Source organism: Phacochoerus africanus, chromosome 2 (assembly GCF_016906955.1).
Source record: "Phacochoerus africanus isolate WHEZ1 chromosome 2, ROS_Pafr_v1, whole genome shotgun sequence".
Classification (NCBI taxonomy): Eukaryota; Metazoa; Chordata; class Mammalia; order Artiodactyla; family Suidae; genus Phacochoerus; species Phacochoerus africanus.
In genome coordinates, this window is record NC_062545.1 from 109,104,167 (window position 1) to 109,113,554 (window position 9,388).

Genomic DNA, 9,388 nt, shown 5'->3' on the forward strand with positions numbered 1-9,388 from the left:
ATCAGCAACTTAAAACAATCACACATATATTGATTGCTATGTGAAAACTTCACAGTAACCACACACAAGATATAATCAACACAAAGAACAAGGAATCCAAACATAAGAATAGATATAGTCATCAAGTCATAAGAAAACAAAAGAAGAAAGGAAAAATCTTTCAAGACCTATAGACAACACAAAAAATAACAAAATGGTGGTAAGAACATACACACCAGTAATCACTTTGAAAGTAAATGGGCTAGGAGTTTCCATTGTGCCTTGGCAAGTTAAGAACCCGACTAGTATCCATAAGTGATCCCTAGCCTCACTCAGTGGGTTAAGGATCTGGAGTTGCCACAAGCTGCAGCATAGGTTGCAGACATGGCTCAGATCTGGCATTGCTGTGGCTGTGGTGTAGGCTGGCAGCTGCAGCTCGGATTTGACCCCTAGCCTGGCAATTTCCATATGTGAGGGTGAGGCCCTAAAAAGCAAAAAAAAAAAAAAAAAAATCGATGAGATAAAGCAAAAGCAGTTCTAAGAGAGAAGTTTATCACTATACAAGCTTACCTCAGGAAACAAGTAAAATCTCAAACAACCTAACCTCACACCTAAAGGAATTAGAAAAAGAATAACAAACAAAATCCAAAGTTAGTAAAAGGAAAGAAATTGTAAAGATCAGAGCAGAAATAAATGACATAGAGACCAAAAAAAAAAAGGATAAATCTTCAACCAGACTCATTAAGGAAAAAAGGAGAGGGCCCAAATCAATAAAATTAGAAATGAAAAAAAGAAGTTGCAACTGGCACCACAGAAATACAAAGGATCATAAGAGACAAACACCTATATGCCAATAAAATGAACAATCTAGAAGAAATGGACAAATTCCTAGAAATATACACTTTCCCAAGACTGAACCAGGAATAAACAGAAAATATGAATAGACCAATTACCCATAATTGAAATTGCATCAGAAAAATTTAAAACTCTCAACAAACACAAGTCCAGGATCATATGGCTTCACAGGTGAATTCTACCAAATATTGAGAGAACGGTTAATTCTGAAATATTGCAGAGGAAGGAATACTTCCAAACTCATTCTATGAGGCCACCATCACCCTGATACCAAAACTAAAGATACCACACACACACACAAAAAAATGAAAATTGCAGGCCATTATTACTGATGAACACAAATGCAAAAATCCTCAACAAAATATTAGCAAACCAAATCCAGTAATACATTGAAAAGATCATACACCTTTTTCAAGTGGGATTTATCCCAGGCATGCAAGGATTTTTCAATATCCACAAATCAACATGTGATACACTACACTAACAAATTGAAGAATAAAAATCATATGATCATCTCAATGGATGCAGAAAAGACTTTTGACAAAATTCAACATCCATTTATGATAAAAACTCTCCAGAAAGAAGGCATTGAGGGAAACATGCTTCAACTTAATAAAGGTCATATAATGACAAGACCACAGCTAATATCGTTCTCAATGGTGAAAAGCTAAAAGCATTTCCTCTAAGATCAGAAACAAGACAAAGATGCCTATTCCTCTCACCACTTTTATTTAACATAGTATTAGAAGTTCTAGCCACAGCAATCAGACAAGAAAATAAAAGGAATCCTGGAGTTCCCACTGTGGCACAGCAGGCTAAGAATCCAACTACAGTGCCTTTGGTCACTGTGGAGGCGTGGGTTTGATCCCCAACCTGGTGCAGTGGGTTAAAGGATCTAGCATTACTGCAGCTGGGGCATAGGTCAGATTCAATCCTTGGTCCAGGAACTTCCATATGCTGCAGGCACAGCCTTAATAAAAGAAATCCAAATACGAAAGGAAGTAAAACTGTCACTGTTTGCAGATGACATGATATTCTATGTAGAAAATCCTGAACACACCATCAGGAAACTACTAAAGTTCATCAATGAATTCACTAAAGTTGCAGGATACAAAATTAAATGCAGAAATCTATTGCATTTCTATATACTAAGAAAAAACTATCAGAAAGAGAAAGAAAGTAATCCCATTTATTATCACATTAAAAAGGATAAAATACCTATGAATAAACCTACCTAAAGAGACAAAAGACCTGTACTCAGAACTATAAGACACTGATTAAAGAAACTGAAGATGACACAAACGGATGGAAAGATAGACCATATTCATGGATTGGAAGAATATTGTTAAAAAGACTATAATACCCAAGGCAATCTACAGGTTCAATGCAATCCCTATCAAAATACCAAGAGCATTTTTCACAGAACTAGAACAAATAATTTTAAATTTTGTATGGAGAAACAAAAGACCTCCAAATAGCCAAAATAATTTTGAGAAAGAAGAGCAAATGGAGTTCCCATTGTGGCTCATCAGGGTAAGAACCTGACTAGTATCCATGAGGATATGGGTTTGATCCCTGGCCTCACTCAGTGGGTTAAGGATCTGGCTTTGCCATAAGCTGAGGTGTAGGTCACAGATACAGCTCAGATATGTGTTGCTGTGGCTGTGCCATAGGCGGGCAGCTGCAGCTCTGATTCGACCTCTAGCCTGGGAATTTCCATATGCTGCGGGTGCAGCCCTAAAAAGACAAAAGAAGAACAACGACAGCAGAGCTGGAGGAATCATGCTCCCTGGCTTCAAACTACTACAAACATACAGTAATAAAAATAGTATGGTACTAGACACACAGATAAATGGGACAGAAGAAAGCCCAAAAACAAACCCACACAGCTAAACCCACACAGCTATGGTCAATTAATCTATGAAAAGAGAGATAATTCAATGGAGAAAAGACAGTTTCTTCAATAAGTGGTGCTGGGAAAACTGGAATCTACATGTAAAGGAATGAAATTAGAACATTCTCTAACACCACATACAAAAATAAATTCAAAATGGATTAAAAACCTAAAATAAAACAGAAAACCATAAAACTCCTAGAGGAAAACATAGGCTGAACACTCTTTGACATCAATAGTAGCAATATTTTTTTGGATTTGTCCCCTAAAGCAAAGGAAATAAAAGCAAAAAAACACAAATGTGATCTAATGAAACTTAAAAGCTTTTGTACAGAGATAGATAAATCAACAAAATGAAAAGATAACCTACTGAATGGAAGAAAATATTTGCAAACAATGTGACCAATAAGGGGTTAAAATCCAAAATATACATACAGCATACAATTCAACATCAAAAAACAATCTGATTGAAAAATGGGCAGAAGACCTGAAGAGACAGTTTCAAAAACACATACAGATGGCCAACAGGCACATGAAAAGATGATCAAAATAATTAATCATCAGTGAAATGCAAATTAATCCAAAATGAGGTATCACCTCACTGCTGTTAGAATAGCTATCATCAAAACAAACACAAATAACAAATGTTAGTGAGGATGTAGAGAAAAGGGAACCTTAGTACACTGTTGGTGGAAGGTAAATTAGTGCAGCCACTATGGAAAACACTATGGAGGTTTCTCAAAAACCTAAAAAATAGAACTACCATATGATCCAGAAATTTAGCTACTGGGTATATACCTGAAAAAACAAGAACATTAATTCAAAAAGATACATGCACTCCAATGTTCATAGCAGCATTACTTATAATAGCCAAGATATGGAAGCAACCTAAGTGTCTGTCAACAGAGTAACAGATAAAGAAGATGTGGTATTGATATGTATACAACTGAATACTACTTCCACTGTACATAAAGAATGAAATTTTGCCATTTGTAGCAGCATGGATGGACTTGCAGGGTATTATGCTAAATGAAATAAGTTAGGAAAAGACAAATACTGTATGATATCACTTATGGGATCTAAAAAATAAAACAAACTAGTAATATAACAAAAAAGAGACTCAGATATAGAGAACAAATTAGTGGTTACCAGTGGGGAAAGGAAGGGGAAGGGCCAAGGTAGGGAATTAATAGGTATAAACTATTACGTATACAATAAATAAGCTCCAAGGATGTATTGTACAATACAGGGAATATAGTCAATATTTTATAACAACTATAGATGGAGTTTACCTTTTTTTTTTTTTTTTTGGCTGTACTCATAGTATATGGAAGTTCCCACGCCATGGATCAAACCCAGGCCAGGGCTGTAACCAGAGCCACTGCAGTGAAAACTCTGGATCCCTAACCCACAGAGTCACAAGGGAACTCCAGTGGAGGATAAGACACTGATTAAAGATTCACTTTTGGAGTTCCCATCACGGCTCAGAGGAAACAAATCTGACCAGGAACCATGAGGTTGCAGGTTCGATTCCTGGCCTCGCTTAGTAGGTCAAGGATCTAGCATTGCTGTGACCTGTGGTGTAGGTTGCAGATGTGGCTCTGGCCGGCGGCTACAGCTCCAATTAGACTCCTAGCCTGGGAACCTCCCTATGCCGCGAGTGCAGCCCTAAAAAGACAAAAGACAAAATAATAATAATAATAATAAAAATAAGGATTCACTTTTTTTTTTGTCTTTTTGCCTTTTCTAGGGCCACTTCCCGCGGCATAGGGAGGCTCCCAGGCCAGGGGTCTAATCAGAGCTGTAGCCACCGGCCTACACCACAGACACAGTAACTCGGGATCCGAGCTGCATCTGCAACCTACACCACAGCTCACAGCAACACCAGATCCTTAACCCACTGAGCAAGGTCAGGGATCGAACCTGCAACCTCATGGTTCCTCGTTGCATTTGTTAACCACTGCACCACGATGGGAACTCCAAGGATTCACTTTTTAAAACTGTGTATCACTATATTGTACACTTGAAAGATAATTTTGTACATAAACTATAGCTCAACACCAACAAAAATTATCTCAACTGCACGCTGCCACTCCCTCCTCCTCCCCCCTCAGAGACAGAAGGGGGAAATAAAGATGGCAGAGTAGGAGAAAGTAGCACTCACCTCCCCCAGCAAACCTCAAAAATGTACCTAAATGTGGAACAATTCTCATGGAAAACTAGTTGGCAACTGGCAAAATAACTCCTACATAACCAAAGCTGCAAGAAAAATTTCCTGTCCGAGTAGGACAGGAAAACAAAAGCCATTCTATTGGGACTCGCACCCATCACTTTGCAGAGCAGGCAGGTTTGGCTACCATCTGGGCATCACAGTCCTGAAGTCCTGCATGGAAAAGGCAAGTCCCCTTGCCTGCTGGGAATTTCATTGGGACAGACAGAAAGGCTGGAGAAGCCTACACTACACTCACAAGGAGTGTGCCCAGGTTGGCTCACTAACAATCATGGCAAAGAGAGCCTTGCACTGGTGGCTGACACCTTACCACACTTTTCACTTCAAAGGGGTGAATGCCCCACCTCCACCCACTCCACAGTGCTAGATCTGGGAGACAAATCCTGGGAGAAATCTGCAGAGACAGCCCAGATCTCTGGTGACAGCACAGCAACCTCAATTCCCACAGCCATACACCTCAACCCCCAGCCTACTGCATACCATACCCTTGCACTAGATCTGAGACTGACACAACAGAGAAAGGGACATGACCTCAGGCTGCTTCCGAGCAGAACTGTGGAGGCCTACACAGGCAACACATAGGTCCTTTATGACAGCATGGGCCTCACATGCTCTGGCAATCACATCATTTGCAGCAGGGCATGTGCCCAAGGCAACAGAAATTGATTGAACTTGACAGTCAGGGCTTCTATTTCAATAGCTAAGGTGCAGACTCCACCCCTGACAGGGCTGTGACAGCCACAGAACAGAGAAGTCCCACCTCACACCCTGCAGAGGCTTTAGATTCTTTAACACCAACCACACCTCTTATTAATGGCCAGCACATCCTGAGGAGAGATGAAGCTGTCATTCATAAGAAAATGAACCCTCACACTAAAAACACTGAATACATGCAGTCTACACCTGGACACTCCCACGTGAAATCACCCTGTCAGAGTTCCCATTGTGGCTCAGTGTAAACAGACCTGACTAGTATCCATGAGGAGGTGGGTTTGATCCCTGGACCCACTTAGTGGGTTAAGGATCCAGCATTGCCATAAACCGTGGTGCAGGTAACAAATGCAGCTTGGATCCCATGTTGCTATGGCTGTGGCATAGGCCAGCAGCTGTAGCTCCAATGTGACCCCTAGTCTATAAACTTCCATATTCTGTACTTGCAGCCCTAAAAAAACCCAAAAAACCCCACCCCCTCAAGACCATAGTAGATAACTGTTTCTCCTAAACTCATAGAGACAGAGAGTATGAAAATGAATAGGCAGTGGAATTATTCCCAATTAAAAGAGCAAGAGAAATCCCCTGAAAGAACAAATAATGAAATAGAGTTCACCAGTCTACTAGACGGAGTTCAAAAAGGTGGTAATAAAAGTGCTAACTGAATTAAGAAGGATTATTCAGTAGCAAGGCAGATCACTGTAACAAGAAACTAGAAACTATAAAGATAAACCAATCCAAAATAGACAATTCAATTGGTGAGATGAAAACCAACCCAGAAGCAATCAATAGTCAGCTAAATGATGTGGAAGAATGAATAAGTGATTGGAAGATAGAATAATGGAACTAACCCACTTAGAATAGCAGACAGAAAAGACAAATGAAAAAAATATAAGCAACATACAAGATCTATGGGATAACATAAAACATGCCAACCTATGTATAATAGGAGTTCCAGAGGAGAACAGAGAGAGAAGGGGATCAAAAAATGCATTTGAAGCAATCATTGCTGAAAATTTTCCAAACCTCATGAAGGCAATAGATAGGATTTTCCATTGTGGCTCAGTGGCAACAAACTGGCCTAGTATCCACATGGACACGGGTTTGATCTCTTGCCTTGCTCAGTGGATTAAGAATCTGGTGTTGCTGACAGCTGTGGTGTGGGTTGCAGACATGGTTCAGATCCTACGTTGCTGTGGCCGTGGTGTAGGCTAGCAGCTGCAGATCTGATTCAACCCCTAGCCTGGGAACTTCTATATGCCATAGGTGTGGCCCTAAAAAGACACCCCCCCCCCCTAGAAATCCAGGTACAGGAAGCACAGAGGCTCCAGAACAAGATAAACCCTCACATCAAGACATCTTAATTCAAATGGCACAAGTTAAGGAGAGATTCTAAAGGCAACAAGAGAAAATCAGTTACAAGGGTCCACCTCCAAAAAGGCTATCAGCTGATGACTCAGAAGAAACTCTGCAGGCCAGAAGGGAATTGCATGAAATGGTCAAAGTGCTGAAGGGGAAAAACATGCAATTTAGGATACTCTACCCAGCAAGACTATCATTTAGAATAGAAGGGAAGAGGAAGGACTTCCCTGACAAGCAAAAACTAAAAGAATTCAGTGACACTAAACCTACTTTAAAATAAATATTGAAGGGTGTTCTCCAAATAGAAAATAAGTAAAATCCTATAGGAAAGGAAAAATCAAAATAGTAAAGGCAAATATATATAAAGATTGAAGATCACTTAAATAAGCCAGTATATAGATTAAAAAAAATAAAGTCTGTAAAAGTTACTTTATCTACAAAAAAAAAAGTAAAAGGATAAACATGAAGATGTGAAACAGGATATCAAATTCACAAAATATGGGTAGGGAGAGTAAAAAAATTGTAGATCTTTTAGAATGTATCTGAACTTGAATGACAATAAGTTTAAAGAAAGTAGATTTAGTTATGGATCAATATATTTGAACTCCATGGTAACTACAAATCACAAATATAAAGTAGTTTCACAAAAACCAAAAGAACGGAACTCAAACATACCACAAAAGAAAACCGTCAAACTATATAAGGAAAAACAAAAAGAAGAAGAAATGAACAGAGCGGCTCTTGGAGGGGGCATGGAAGATCCACACCCTTTTCCCATACCTTGCCTTATGCATCTCTTCCATCTGGCTGTTGCTGCATTCTATCTTTTTTTTCCCTTAGGGCTGAAACTGTGGAATTTGGAGGTTCCCAGGCTATGGGTCAAATTGGAGCTGCAGAAAAGAAGCAAAATCCTATAGGAAAATCCTATAGCTATAGTAACACCAGATCTGAGTCACATCTGCAATCTACACTGCAGCTCATGGCAACAGTGGGTCATTAACCCACTGAGTAAGGCCAGGGATCAAATCCAATTCCTCATGGATACTAGTTGGTCTCTTAACCTGCTGAGCCACAAAGCCACAAAGGGGACTCCCTGCATTATGACCTTTTATAAAAAAACAGTGATCGGAGTTCCCGTCGTGGCACAGTGGTTAACGAATCCGACTAGGAACCATGAGGTTGCGGGTTCGGTCCGTGCCCTTGCTCAGTGGGTTAACGATCCGGCGTTGCCGTGAGCTGTGGTGTAGGTTGCAGATGCGGCTCGGATCCCGAGTTGCTGTGGCTCTGGCGTAGGCCGGTGGCTACAGCTCCGATTCAACCCCTACCTGGGAACCTCCATATGTCGTGGGAGCGGCCCAAGAAATAGCAACAACAACAACAACAACAAAAAAGACAAAACAAACAAACAAACAAAAAACAGTGATCTAGGAGGTTGAAAATTCTAAGAAAATGAAACTGAAAAACCCAAAACAAACCAGTAAAAAGTTCCCATGTATGAATCATAAAACTGCCAACTCCTGTATGACCTTTGAAAAGACACTAAACTTCAACAAAATTTAGTTTTTTCATCTCTAAAATGGAAATAATTATCTCAGTGGATTGCTGTGAGGTTCCAATAAATAAGATTACCAGATTTAGAAAATAAAAATAGTTGCCCAGTTATATTTGTATTTCAGATAATTAGTGTGAGCATGACCCAAGTATTACACATTACATATGACATATTTATAGTAAATAATCTGTTATCTATCTGAAATTCAATTTTTTTTGTTTTTTTTTTTTAGGGGGGGCGGGGGCACACACGTGCGGCATATGGAAGTTCCCAGGCTAGGGGTCCAATCGGAGCTGCAGCTTCTGGCCTACAGCATGGGTCACAGCAACACTGGATTCTTAACCCACTGAGCAAGGCCAGGGATTGAACCTGCATCCTTATGGATACTAGTTGGGTTCGTTACCACTGATCTACAATGGGAACTCCCTGAAATTCAAATTTAAATGGGTGTCCTATACTTTATTTGTAGTCTTACAGAGCTAATCTATAGTAAAATGACCCTGATTTCATGAAAGGCGATGAAAGGAAAAAATGAGTGAAAAATACTCACTACAGAAAGGGGTCTTGGCTTTGCAAAGGAATTCTCTGAAGGATCAGCTTCAGGAAGAGAGATTTCACTCACCTCTTACAAAGTGCTGGTCAAAGCTCCAAATCCTACTCCCCAGAGAATGTTATCTTTAGGAAGCCATTTAGAGAATAGGATTGAATCTTTGGGGACTTGGAGTGTAGCAGGCTCTCAGACTCCCTTGGATCTGGTGACCCCATCAAGGTTCTATCTGTCCACTTTCAGATGTACAGACCACTA